The sequence below is a fragment of the Triticum aestivum genome, chromosome 1D (genome assembly GCF_018294505.1).
Source record: "Triticum aestivum cultivar Chinese Spring chromosome 1D, IWGSC CS RefSeq v2.1, whole genome shotgun sequence".
Lineage (NCBI taxonomy): Eukaryota > Viridiplantae > Streptophyta > Magnoliopsida > Poales > Poaceae > Triticum > Triticum aestivum.
The window spans coordinates 438,934,965-438,950,108 of record NC_057796.1 but is presented as its reverse complement, the minus strand read 5'-3'; positions in this window follow the sequence as shown (position 1 = coordinate 438,950,108).

Here is a 15,144-nt window from a genome sequence, read left to right as displayed (position 1 = left end):
CTGTCTCTAATGCATAACCCCAAAATGATAGTGGTAGATCGGTAAGAGACTTCATATATTGCACCATATCTAATAAAGTACGGTTACGATGTTCGGACACACCATTACACTGTGGTGTTCCAGGTGGCGTGAGTAGTGAAACTATTTCACATTGTTTTTACTGAAGGCCAAACTCGTAACTCAAATACTCTTCTCCACGATCAGATCGTAGAAACTTTATTTTCTTGTTACGATGATTTTCCACTTCACTCTGAAATTATATGAACTTTTCAAATGTTTCAGACTTCTGTTTCATTAAGTAGATATACCCATATCTGCTCAAATCATCTGTGAAGGTCAGAAAATAATGATACCTGCTACGAGCCTCAATATTCATCGGACCACATACATCTGTATGTATGATTTCCAACAAATCTGTTGCTCTCTCCATAGTTCTGGAGAACGGCGCTTTAGTCATCTTGCCCATGAGGCACGGTTCGCAAGCATCAAGTGATTCATAATCAAGTGATTCCAAAATCCCATCAGTATGGAGTTTCTTCATGCGCTTTACACCAATATGACCTAAACGGCAGTGCCACAAATAAGTTGCACTATCATTATTAACTTTGCATCTTTTTGGCTTCATTATTATGAATATGTGTATCACTACGATCGAGATCCAACAAACCATTTTATTGGGTGTATGACCATAGAAGGTTTTATTCATGTAAACAGAACAACAATTATTCTTTAATTTAAATGAATAACCGTATTGCAACAAACATGATCAAATCATATTCATGCTCAACGCAAACACCAAATAACACTTATTTAGTTTCAACACTAATCCCGAAAGTATAGGGAGTGTGCGATGATGATCATATCAATCTTGGAACTACTTCCAACACACATCGTCACCTCGCCTTTTACTAGTCTCTGTTTATTCTGCAACTCCCGTTTCGAGTTACTACTCTTAGCAACTGAACTAGTATCAAATACCGAGGGGTTGCTATAAACACTAGTAAAGTACACATCAATAACATGTATATCCAATATACCTTTGTTCACTTTGCCATCCTTCTTATCCACCAAATAGTTGGGGTAGTTCCGCTTCCAGTGACCAGTCCCTTTGCAGTAGAAGCACTTAGTCTCAGGCTTAGGACCAGACTTAGGCTTCTTCAGTTGAGCAGCAACTTGCTTGCCGTTCTTCTTGAAGTTCCCCTTCTTCCCTTTGCCCTTTTCTTGAAACTAGTGGTCTCGTCAACCATCAACACTTGATGTTTTTCTTGATTTCTACCTTCGTCGATTTCAGCATCACGAAGAGCTCGGGAATTACTTTCGTCATCCCTTGCATACTATAGTTCATCACGAAGTTCTACTAACTTGGTGATGGTGACTAGAGAATTCTGTCAATCACTATTTTATCTGGAAGATTAACTCCCACTTGATTCAAGCGATTGTAGTACCCAGACAATCTGAGCACATGCTCACTAGTTGAGCGATTCTCCTCCATCTTCCAGCTATAGAACTTGTTGGAGACTTCATATCTCTCAACTGGGGTATTTGCTTGAAATATTAACTTCAACTCCTGGAACATCTCATATGGTCCATGACATTCAAAACGTCTTTGAAGTCCTGATTCTAAGCCGTTAAGCATGGTGCACTAAACTATCAAGTAGTCAACATATTGAGCTAGCCAAACGTTCATAACGTCTCCATCTGCTCCTGCAATAGGTCTTTCACCTAGCGGTGCATTAAGGACATAATTCTTCTGTGCAGCAATGAGGATAATCCTCAGATCACGGATCCAATCCGCATCTTTGCTACTAATCATCTTTCAACATAATTTTCTCTAGGAACATATCAAAATAAACATAGGGAAGCAACAACGCGAGCTATTGATCTACAACATAATTTGCAAAAAAACTATCAGGACTAAGTTCATGATAAATTTAAGTTCAATTAATCATATTACTTAAGAACTCCCACTTAGATAGACATCCCTCTAATCATCTAAGTGATCACGTGATCCATATCAACTAAACCATATCCGATCATCACGTGAGATGGAGTAGTTTCAATGGTGAACATCACTATGTTGATCATATCTACTATATGATTCACGCTCGACCTTTCGGTCTCCGTGTTCCGAGGCCATATCTGCATATGCTAGGCTCGTCAAGTTTAACCTGAGTATTCCGCGTGTGCAACTGTTTTGCACCCGTTGTATTTGAATGTAGAGCCTATCACACCCGATCATCACGTGGTGTCTCAGCACGAAGAACTTTCGCAACGGTGCATACTCAGGGAGAACACTTTTATCGTGAAATTTTAGTGAGAGATCATCTTATAATGCTACCGTCAATCAAAGCAAGATAAGATGCATAAAGGATTAACATCTCATGCAATCAATATAAGTGATATGATATGGCCATCATCATCTTGTGCTTGTGATCTCCATCTTCGAAGCACCGTGCTCGTGATCTCCATCTCCGAAGCACCGTCATGATCACCATCGTCACCGGCGCGACACCTTGATCTCCATCGTAGTACCGTTGTCGTCTCGCCAACTTATTGCTTTTACGACTATCGCTACCGCTTAGTGATAAAGTAAAACTATTACATGGCGATTGCATTTCATACAATAAAGCGACAACCATATGGCTCCTGCCAGTTGCCGATAACTCGGTTACAAAACATGATCATCTCATACAACAAATTATATCACATCATGTCTTGACCATATCACATCACAACATGCCCTGCAAAAACAAGTTAGACGTCCTCTACTTTGTTGTTGCAAGTTTTACGTGGCTGCTACGGGCTTAGCAAGAACCGTTCTTACCTACGAATCAAAACCACAACGATAGTTTGTCAAGTTGGTGCTGTTTTAACCTTCGCAAGGACCGGGCGTAGCCACACTCGGTTCAACTAAAGTGAGAGAGACAGACACCCGCCAGTCACCTTTAAGCAACGAGTGCTCGCAACGGTGAAACCAGTCTCGCGTAAGCATACGCGTAATGTCGGTCCGGGCCGCTTCATCTCACAATACCGCCGAACCAAAGTATGACATGCTGGTAAGCAGTATGACTTATATCGCCCACAACTCACTTGTGTTCTACTCGTGCATAACATCAACGCATAAAACCAGGCTCGGATGCCACTGTTGGGGAACGTAGTAATTTCAAAAAATTTCCTACGCACACGCAAGATCATGGTGATGCATAACAACGAGAGGGGAGAGTGTTGTCCACGTACCCTCGTAGACCGAAAGCGGAAGCATTAACACAACGCGGTTGATGTAGTCGTATGTCTTCACGATCTGACCGATCAAGTACCGAACGCACGGCACCTCCGAGTTCAGCACACGTTCAGCTCGATGACGTCCCTCGAACTCCGATCCAGCCAAGTGTTGAGGGAGAGTTTCGTTAGCACAACGGCGTGGTGACGATGATGATGTTCTACCGACGCAGGGCTTCGCCTAAGCACCGCTACGATATTATCGAGGTGTAATATGGTGGAGGGGGGCACCGCACACGGCTAAGAGATCAATAGATCAATTGTTGTGTCCATGGGGTGCCCCCCTGCCCTCGTATATAAAGGAGCAAGGGGAAGGCGGCCGGCCAAGGGGAGAGGCGCGCCAAGGGGGGAGTCCTACTCCCACCGGGAGTAGGACTCCTCCTTTCCTTGTTGGAGTAGGAAAAGGGAAGGGAGAAGGAGAAAGAAGAAAGGGGGCGCCCCCCCTCCCTAGTCCAATTCGGACTAGTCCATGGGGAGGGGTGCGGCCTCCCTTTGGGGCCTTTCTCTCCTTTCCCGTATGGCCCATTAAGGCCCAATACGAATTCCCGTAACTCTCCGGTACTCCGAAAAATACCCAAATCACTCGGAACCTTTCCGAAGTCCGAATATAGTCGTCCAATATATCGATCTTTACGTCTCGGCCATTTCGAGACTCCTCGTCATGTCCCCGATCTCATCTGGGACTCCGAACTCCTTCGGTACATCAACATACATAAACTCATAATAAAACTGTCATCGTAACGTTAAGCGTGCGGACCCTACGGGTTCGAGATCTATGTAGACATGACCGAGACACCTCTCCGGTCAATAACCAATAGCGGAACCTGGATGCTCATATTGGTTCCCACATATTCTACGAAGATCTTTATCGGTCAGACCGCATAACAACATACGTTGTTCCCTTTGTCATCGGTATGTTACTTGCCCGAGATTCGATCGTCGGTATCTCGATACCTAGTTCAATCTCCTTACCGGCAAGTCTCTTTACTCGTTCCGTAATACATCATCCCGCAACTAACTCATTAGTTACAATGCTTGCAAGGCTTATAGTGATGTGCATTACCGAGTGGGCCCAGAGATACCTCTCCGACAATCGGAGTGACAAATCCTAATCTCGAAATACGCCAACCCAACAAGTATCTTCGGAGACACCTGTAGAGTACCTTTATAATCACCCAGTTACGTTGTGACGTTTGGTAGCACACAAAGTGTTTCTCTGGTAAACGGGAGTTGCATAATCTCATAGTCATAGGAACATGTATAAGTCATGAAGAAAGCAATAGCAACATACTAAACGATCGAGTGCTAAGCTAACGGAATGGGTCAAGTCAATCACGTCATTCTCCTAATGAGATGATCCCGTTAATCAAATGACAACTCATGTCTATGGCTAGGAAACATAATCATCTTTGATTAACGAGCTAGTCAAGTAGAGGCATACTAGTGACACTCTGTTTATCTATGTATTCACACATGTATTATGTTTCCGGTTAATACAATTCTAGCATGAATAATAAACATTTATCATGATATAAGGAAATAAATAATACTTTATTATTGCCTCTAGGGCATATTTCCTTCAGGTCCACCCTAAAAGAATATTGACAACAAATATGACAAGGCAAGCATAGATGTAGTGAATCAATCTTTTACTTGTGTGCTTACTAGGACAAGCATGCAGAATTGTAATTGCAGTAAGAGACCGTCCAAAATCTGAATCAAGAAGTTTGTCTAGCACTTATTGTTTGCAACTAATCGACGTGAATAATTGGATATTATGTCGAATGAGTAAGAAAGACAAGTAAAATTGTCAACAAACCTGGCTTGCAGTAGTAATCTGGGTCAATGTCACTACGACCAACAATCCAAAATTACTAGTGTCTCTTCCTAGGGCCGGAATTTTGAAAACCCTGCGAACTTTAGAGGTACTAAAGATTACCGAAATACATATGAACCATTAAGTGTAGGTAGCACTGAGCACACAACAAACCCTAACGGCAGTCCTGCCTAATGAGTAATGAATCAATTAGAAAATGGGTGATGAGGAGTGGCTGCTGAGTGTTGAGGACTTATCTCAGGATAAATCAGGTTGGCTTAGTGGGTGCTGCACGCCTGAGCCCTGAACGGACTGGGAAGGTAGGCACAGCGGCGCGCCCGGGCAGCGGTGACACTGTTGGGCAAGCGGCTCCTGACCTCCTGTTAGTCCGGTGTCTCCTCCTAGAGTCATGCCGTCCGAGGACGGCAAGTCGCCGACGAGGCAGGCGGTTGGGGCGAGTAGAGATCGGAAGCGCGCAGCAGAACAGAGGGGAATCGGGGCATGGGATGACCCAAAATCCCAGGGTGGGCTGGCCCACCGTGGGCACCCTGTAGAGATACACACCCGAGTGGCGAGCATGCATTTTCGAAACTAATTAAGGAACATTTAGCTGACCAATTAAACAAATCTGTTTTAATAATATCAGATTCGTATTTGAACAACTAAGCTTGTTTAGCTTGATGGGTCGAGCAGTGCTATTATGACACGAAGCATGTATTCTGATCGTATAGTGATCATAAAAGGGGGAAACCGGAGAAATGATATTTAGCAGCCATTTTTTGCTTCGAACTAAGAACTAAATTCTAAGAGCTGAAAAAAGTAGAGTAACCAAGTTAAGATCTATTTTCTGGTTGAGATCAAAAAGTTGAGGAGATACGAAGTACCACCTCTCTTGCGGCGCCGTGTAGGCATCGGGGGTGCGATGGCTGTCGGTGGCATTGAAGCAGATCTGCGACGGTAGACGGGTGCATCGGGGGATAAGTCCCGTTGCGGTGGAAGAGAAGGTCGTGTGAGCGGCCCCAGCAAAGAGGTCGACGGCGCCGATGAAGCGAGAGGACGTAATGCAAGGCTCTTGGTCCGTCGCCGTGGATGAGAAACGTCCATCTCTAGCAGTGGACGACGTGGTCTTGGTAGGTGCTCCGGCATGGTGGAGGACGGTGGCGATGGATGTGGTGGAGGACGGCGGCGAAGGATGTGGTGGAGGACGACGACGATGGATGGGGTGGCGGACGGAGGCTGGTGTGGGGATGGTGTTCTAGCGCGGACGGTGTATGAATGGGAAAATGGAGGGAGAGGTATGGGGAACCATGTTTCTGGGACGCGCCTGTCTGAAATATGGGAAAGTTACGAACTTAGCCCCCATTTAAAATTTGGACGTCTCGTCGGTTGGGGATACGACGGTAATCTCGCATCTCGCCAATATTTGCCCAGACCGATTTCGGGCGAGGAGAGGGTGGTTGGCGCCCATGGTTGGCACCCACGGTTTATGAACAGGGCTGACAGGTAGGGCGGTTGTGTCACGTCTGAGTGAAGTTACAAACCTGCCCCTATTGAAAATATTTGCCTACATCGATTTCGGCCGAGTCGAGTTTGTTTTGCCGCCCACCGTGTATGAATGGGGAAATGGAGGGAGAAACAGAGGTGTTTCAGACGAGCTTGAATCAAATGTGTTTTACCGCCCATGTTTGGCACCCACCGTGTCGGAATGGGCTCAGAGGCGGTCGTGTCACGTCTAATTGAAGTTACTATCCTACCCCTATTTAGAGCAGTGGAAATCGGGCCGATGGATTGTCCGTGTAATGGGTAGACAGTAATTTCCATCTCCCAAACACTTGGCTTCGGGCAGCCGACGTGGGAGTGGACATTTTGCCGCTTCTTTCAAATTTTGGGACAATAAGCATCCACGTTTACCCTGGCAACTAAATTTGAATCCATTTTGTATTCCTATACGAATCTTTGTAAATCATTCTATGTGTTTTTATATATCTTCAAAAGGACGACAAAGATGTATTCCACGGTCATATATGAATATGGTTTACAAATGCCGATACTGAAATTCAGAAGCTAGAATCCAGTTTAAGGTGAATTCGAATATTTGGAACACTTCATGTCCAACTCAAATGTCACACGCAGCATAATGTGTACTCCCATTTAGATATGTACACAAGCGATGTATCAAGATTCAAATACCGAGTCAATCAACCAAGAATGTACAGAACTAACAGACATATAAACACTTATAGAGTATATGGATCAATAATATCAACTAACATACATAAGCCAGGCCGCTGTTCTTTTTTTGCTACAACAACATCCTTTTTTTAGCCAAGCTACTACAGCATCTTGGCCCTTTTCTGATGCGTGCCACTTATGGTCCATCTATACTACTATTATTGCTGAATGCACATTCAGCCCGATTGGCATATTTGTAGGTCTGGCACAACAATCAACATGAAATGTCTCCGAGTCTTATCAATTAATACAGACTTGTGCTCATATAAAATTACAAACCAAAAAACAAAAAACAAAAAACAATTATTACATGATCTCTAAAACAAATGGTTTGATTGATTACATGAACAAACAACACAAAGGTTATTCAACGATGGAAAGAACATTTCACCTATGATTTACCAAGTGGGAATTTAATTTCCTTTTTTCCTTCAGGACCTTAACAATGTGGTTAGTCTCAGCTTGCTTCATTTTGAAATCCACCAAATATTTAATGGTTGTCTTGAGTACTGCTACTGATTGTGCTGTTTGCTTCCTCAACATGTCAACTTCATATCTAAGTGCAGAAGCAGAATCTCTTTCTACCACTAGTTTAGCCTCTAGAGCATCAGCAGTTGGCAATTCATAATGCATGATTGGGCCGGTGCCACTGCTGTGGGATGATACAACGTCCATGGGGACCTCGCTCTTTGATCTTGGGCTAACCTGTTTTGCCATTAAAGTTTCGATTGGATTCAGAGAAGTTGAAGTTAGCAAAACATCTCAACTGGGAGTTATAACAGCAAGCCAGTTAAACAAACAAGGAATTGAAGAGTTTCAATTCGATGTTGAAAAGTAGTTATTAACATCATTGTAACCCGTTGTTGTAGTAGCAAAGCAGTTAAACAAACAAGTAGCTATTTAAGTTCAGGCAAACAGGTAATTCTTAACAGTAAGTATCAAACACATAGATAGGCACAGTCTATAATAGGATTAACAGGCTGTGGCATTATGTAATCAGTAGCAAACTAAATTAAGCCAAGCAACATAATTGAACAATTTTGCATTAAGTGGCTAACTAAAATTCCGAGAAGCAGGTAACTGAACTTACGCTAGTTCTTTGTACAGGCACACTGCAACTTCTTTTTCCCTTACAAGGTTGTACGAAGGAGTCCATGGCATCAATTGCTTGGATACACAGTCCGAATACTTCTTTCTTCCCACACTGCATTGGTAAGTCGAATGGTTAATCTGGTAAGATGGTGCGTCCTTGAAATGTTATATGAGGACGTGTAGTCAGACTAGTTGTAGCCACACATATCACACTGGCTTTTACTGTATATTTCATGCGATTACTTTTGGCATATCGAGATCTAAGCAATCTACAATAGGATGAAAAGACTGGCATCCTTCACATTATTGGCGAACTCAGTTCATAGAAACAAGCAATTCAACCATTCTGTGGGTAAATCAAAAGCGCCACTGGAATATTTTTCACTACCCCTATCATACACGCAAAAAGGGGGCGACGCCACCATAGGGGCTGGTATGGGAGGCCGCCTCGGGTGGCTCGAAAGTGTGGACCTAGTTTGAGTCGTCCAGGTTGGCCCATGCTAGTTTTGTTCGTCCCAACGCACGAGCAGGCAATGTAAAAAATGAAGAAAAATGTTTCAATTTGGATAGGCCAATAACATAAGCTCAAGGCAGGCCCTATAGCAGGCTTGCGGCCCAAACGAGCGCCTCCCATATCGATCGACAGCAGGAAAAAACCCAATTCATTCGCTCCAGCCTCCAGTCTGGTTCGCTCCTAACCTAGCCGCTGCTGGACAGACCGACACAGCACTTCCTCGCACCCTCGTTGGAGGGCACTCGCTGGGCTTCAAGCGAACGGAAGGACAATAAGATGAAGATCCAACCCTGGGTGTAGCCTGCGTGGGAAGCAGCGGCGGCAGCACGGGCATGGCATCGAGCTTGCGCAAACGGACAGTCGCAGCTTGCAAGAGTAGCATGCGCAACGAGCAGGTACATGACATCCTTGATTATATCTAATTCAACTCTTCAATTTCTGGCCAATATTTAAACCCGACGGTGTTGTAAACCTGCTTGGTATGTAGGGAATCTATGAGAAAAATGAAACCAATTTCTACTTATTTTATAACTCCCCCAATCAATACTGAGCTGACTGAATCTGATGAATCTAATCAAGTTTCCGGTGCAAACATCCAAGCTCATGTTGTTCTTGAGCCAGAAGTGTCTAATGAACAGACTGCTAATGAAGGATTTTTTGCAAACATTTTACATGCTCCTGGTGATGAAAATATGGTGTCTAATGAGGCATCTAATGCAATCATTTTGCAAGCTCCCATTGAAGGATTTAGTGTCTAATGATGATCTGCTATGTTGAGAGAGACATAGAGATTTGCAGGCATTGATGATAAGCAAATTACAGTGCATTTTCATGGCTTGAGGAAACGTTGAGGCCATCTACCAGAAAGTCCCTGTATCATGACAACGTAGCATAAATACTTTTCTAATCTGTTGTTTGAAACTATTGGCATACTTGTGCAGGATAGATATATTGATATGCAGTTTGCGCACAGGTTATAGGTGCAATTACACTTCGATATTTTCAGCCAGAGAACGAATAATTCAAGCAGGTACATACCATGTTTGTAGTCCTTGTACACCATGTTGCATTTTGTGTTTTTTGGTGCTTGCATCATTTAGTGTTTATAATCTGAACTACTTTGGATCATTAGCTGGTTTTCAAAGTGCATGTAGCTTCACATTTCTCAAGCTATGTTGATTTCCGGAGTGCAAGTGCCTTCGTATTTTTTAAGTTAAATGTTCGCCCCTGTAACTTGAATTCGTGGATCCGCCACTGCACGCAAATCATACATGAATGCCAGTACGAATTAAATGAAATGTAGGGACTTACGCTAGCTCGTTGTACAGGCTCACTGCAGCTATGCTTGCGCTTGGGATGTTCCATGTACAAGTCCATGTTACCACTTTCTTGGTGTCGGTGGGAAACAACACCTATGGGATCACAAGAATCCCTACTACGGTTGGCGGGTCATAGGGTTGTGAGAAGAGCAGGATTAGCAGTCAACACGAGGATCGTTTACCCAGGTTTGGGCCGCAAGGATGCGTAAAACTCTAGTCCTGCTTTGGTGGATGTATTGAGTGTTCTTGAGCTCTCGACCAGCTATGGTGGCTATGTAGTTCAAAAGAGCCGAATCCCTCTCCAGTATGCCAAGGGCCTCCTTTTATAGTCGAAAGGGGCTGCCACAATGGCACACAGGAGGTGGAAAGGCATACAGTACTGCGAGCTTATCGCCCGTATTACAGGACAAGACGCATTTAATGCGTCGCTTAGGTGTCCCCTAGCTTTATCGGGGAAGGGAGCGAGGCCCGTCCCGTCCGTCGCCGCTCCCCTTCACTTCGACACGTGCCCTGGCCAGCGATGCATGCGGCGTCATGTAGGCAGACAGGAAGCTGAGGTGGTGTGGTGGTAGGGTCTTCACGAAGATCTGCATGCCGCCATGCAGGCACTTGCTGATCTGGCCTAGAAGCTGCATGTTGCCACGCAAGTGCCTACCTAGCTGGTTGGGCTGGCAGCTGCATGCTAATGGCCGTGGAAACTTGGCTGGTGCGGGCCTGGCGGTGGCCCCACTGATGTCCTCGGCAAGGGCCTTGCCGGGGGCCCGGCAAGGGTCTTGCCGTGGCGCGCAGTCGTCCCCGGCAAGGATCTTGCCGGGGGTCTTGTGGCTTTCCTCGGCAAGGATCCCGACAAGGGTCGCTGTCTTTTATCCTCATCTGATCTCATATATCTATGGTTTTGATAAAGATCTGCATGCCACCACAGAGGTGCCTCCCGAGCCCTGGTCCAATCGTAGTTGGTTGGATTGGAACCTGTCGGCTCAAGGGCGGCTCGCTCTGTTGGTGTTTGGGCGAGCTGCCCCGGCAAGGGACTTGCCGGGGTAACCTACTCTGTCCCTCTGCTCCTTTGTGTTCTTGGCCATGGTGTTGTCTTGGGCTTTGGCTTTTCTCCGGCTCCCCTCCTCTTCCTTGCTTAGTGTGGCTGTGGCGCGCGGCTCTGACTGCCCGTGCACAAGTAAAGGGGTACAAAGGTGTGCCCCTACTTTTGTACACCGATAGGAGCCCCCGGGCCTGGGCCACACATAAGCGCGACACGTCGTTGGGCCAGCATAGAACGGTGCGCGGGCAGGTGGGGCGGATTTTCACCGCAGTAACTCTTCATCCGCTGCGCTTCCCCACGACCCGTGTCGAACGCGCGACATGGGGGGGGGCGTGTGTGACGTGGGCGGCATGCATGGGGCGGTTTCCGCATGCATGCATCACATCATGGTAAAGAGGTGGCTCACGCCTTCCCCATAAAAAGAGGGAGGCGTGGAGGCGCGGCTCATTTACTGGATGGACTCGGGTCGCAGTCTTCAAGGCGCCCACGCCCCCCCCGATCACGCGGCGGGGAACGGTCGCCTCACCCGTCCTTTTGACCCTGCACGTTTGCCACGCGTCCTTCATGCAAGTGGCAGGCTGTGGAGGCGGGCAACCGGGCCGTCGCTGATTAGGGTAGAGGGTCGTTCCTGATTCCCTGCGCCTCCGCCGGCTGGATTGGCTGAGTGGGGCGGCTGGGTCCCGACCCCGCCCCTTTATAAAGAGGGGGAGGGAGGGCGCCATCCCACATTCTTCAGTATCCATCCTCCTTCATCTTTACTTCTTTCTTCCACCTGCCATGGCGAGAGGAGGTGCTGGGCCTTCGACGGTAGCGGCAAGGGTCGCTGCTCGTCAGCGCGTCCCTCATTCCCACGAGCCCGTGGCGGCGGAGCCAGCCACAAGAGGAAGGGGGGCGTGGCCGAGGCCGCCGCAGTGGTCGGGAGAGAGGGGGACGAGGTGGCGCGGCGGCCGTGCCTCCCGCGATGGAGGGCCACGTCGGGGACCGGCCCCGCGAGTTCTTCATCAGGCTGCGCCGGCCACCGCGTCATCGTCTCTGTCTCCCCACCCCCTTCCTAGAGGAGATGGAGCTCGATCCGCCCCAGACCCTCAGGTTGCACATGAGGGGCTGCGGGACCGGCGGCACGCGGGTCGACGTCGACTTTCCCGCTCCTCATGTCATGTATCTCCATCGCGGATGGAAGATATTTGCCCGCATCCATAGCCTGACGGTGGGGCTCGTCCTCTACTTCAAGTTAATGGAGGGCGGCCTGCTCTCCGTCAAGGTCTTCAGAGATTTTGGCACTCGCCTGAAGTGCTGCGTGGAGAGCTCCTCCGACGATGAAGATTCCTCCTCAAGCGGGAGTGACGAGGAGGACAGCGATAGCGGCAACGAGAGAGTCGAGCAGCAGGATGCCGACTCCGACTTCGACTGACCGCGCCACCCCTCCCTCGGCCACGCGCCCTGCCGAGGGCCATCCTCGCCAAGCTCTCCATCGGGGTGCTCCCCGTCGTCTCCTTGGGCGGCTGGCGTAGGAGGGCCGGAGAAGGCGAAGAAGGCGGGTGGCGGTCGTCAACTCGGAGTACGCGGGCAACGACGCCTTCGTCGCGTATTGCCGGCCCGCTGCCTCGTCTACCAGCTCCTTTCCCGGCACCAAGATGTTCTCTTGGTGCCTTCTGCTCCTCGCACCTCGCCTAGGCGCCCCTTTTGTCCTCTGCTGTCTTGCTCCATCTTCTGAGGAGAGGGACAATAAAGGGATTACGGGCATTTTATCTCTTTTTAGTTTGTAAGCCTGCGGGCACTCGTTATATTTAAAGCTTGTAATCCCCTTGCTCGTGTTTTTCTTTCTATATGAACTGTACATGTATGGGACGTTTTTAATGAAAAAGGGTGCCTGCCGGGCTTTTTGTGCATGAGCGAGGCCCATGCCAAGGAACGAGTCCTTGTTATTTTTAAGATAAACATCGTTGCCCGGCAACAGGCCTTGCCGTCCACCCACTTCGGCCGACCATTCTCGCGCCCTTGGCGGAGGCAGGGGCGAAGTAGAGTTAGGCCCCTCGTTTATCTCCTCGCCACCGCGACTACTACCAAATTCCGACCCAGGAGGTAGCTCTCAGGTACAGGAAAGGGGCAGCACAGTGGTTTTGGGAACATAAATGAGGTTTCACTAGCACAAATGTCCGTGCGTTGCAACGGGAGAAAGAAATTCTCGCACGCCTCTAGCAACCATCTATTCATGTTGCATTTCTCTTCTTCGCTACCATGGACGGTGATCATCACATTGTCCACCTATTCACAATGAACATGACCAATCCCAGGGCGACGTGCTGGTCATCATACCCTGGCATAGCTCCTATGGGTCGCTATGGAGCAAACACTAAACTACAAGTATTCTTCCTCGTGCATTCATGACGAGTGTCAGCTTGTCAAGCCAGGCGGTCTACTTCCCGGCGGCACATGCTTTGACGAACACCTTGGAAATCGCGACGATGATGAGTTTGCCACACCATCCTACGGCAGTCGTAGCAAGGCCACCGTCATTTACCAGTCGCCTCGTCGACATGTCATGGATGCCATTGTAGCACCACCAATCCGCCACTTGCCTCGACAAAGGAAACATATGGATGGTACCATGAAAATAGCTTATCTTTGTACATCAATCTTAAAATTACACAAAATATTATCGATGAAAAAAGAAACTCAAATCAACATCTGGATATAATTTCAAAAAAAAAATCAACATCTGGATATGCTGGTGCAGATGGCCGTCAAGCTCTAACCGGAGTTGAAATAGGTTCCGTCTCAGCCTCCTGCATGGGGTCTCCATGACATCAGTGTGGTTAGCTGGATCGACGCAAGTCCATGCCTACCAGGGGCATAGTGTCCCACGCGCCACATCGAGGGCAATGTCACGTGGAAGAGTAGGACGATCATGCATGGTTTTTTTCCCCATTGAAGACCGTACATAACCGTAGCCATCGGCTCGACCTCATCGGAGCAATCACCGTGCTCGCCATTGCCGTTGGCGCCATCATAAATGCTCCGATGAGCGCGGAAGTATAACACATCAAAATAACGTTGCAAAGTGCTCCATAATCTCTTCTAGCTACTGCTTGCATGAATAGAACCCGGGTGCATCCGGCAAAAACTTCCAGGTAAAACTTAGAGAAAGGCACGTCCCAACCAATATGGTAAGTGCAGATTCAAGTTACACGGGCCCACTTCTACAAACTGGTATGTGCATTTGCACTACACCGTACGGACAAAAATAGAAAAAGTTGTGCTTGTTCACAAGGAGCTCCAAGTTTGATTGGTCATCATTGCCACAAGAAGCGATGCGATAAACGCACCTCACCTCGATGCCCTGGCCGAGCTCCTGCCCTGACCAGTTGAAGCTTCGGCCTCGTCAAGTTCGGCTCCTACAGCATCTCGTCGGTCGCCAAGTTCTCTGTCTCCGCGGCGATCTCTCCCCGCCGTCAGCCAGCCACGACCTCCTGAGTTCGCTGCTGCCCCAAGGCATCTACTACCTTCATTGGCGATGTGTGCAACACCTACGGTCCGGAAGTGGCGGCGGCAGTGCGATCTTTGTCAGCCATGTGCACCATGCAGAAAAAACATGAGTTGTGACTCATGAGTCGGGCGTGAGGCTTGCCGGCCATGTGCACGACGCCGACGACCCAACAAAAAAAGGTATTGGCGACGCTAGGCTTGCCGGCCGTGTGCTTGGCCCTCACAACCGTGTCACGGCAGCAGCTAACCAGCCATGAAGATCGTGTTGTCCTCGAGTGCACGGCCATGTCGTCGAGAGCCTCATGATGATCGCCAATGTCGGCGAGCACTTGCTGGTCGTCCTCACCCGTGAGTGCTTGGACTCTGCCGT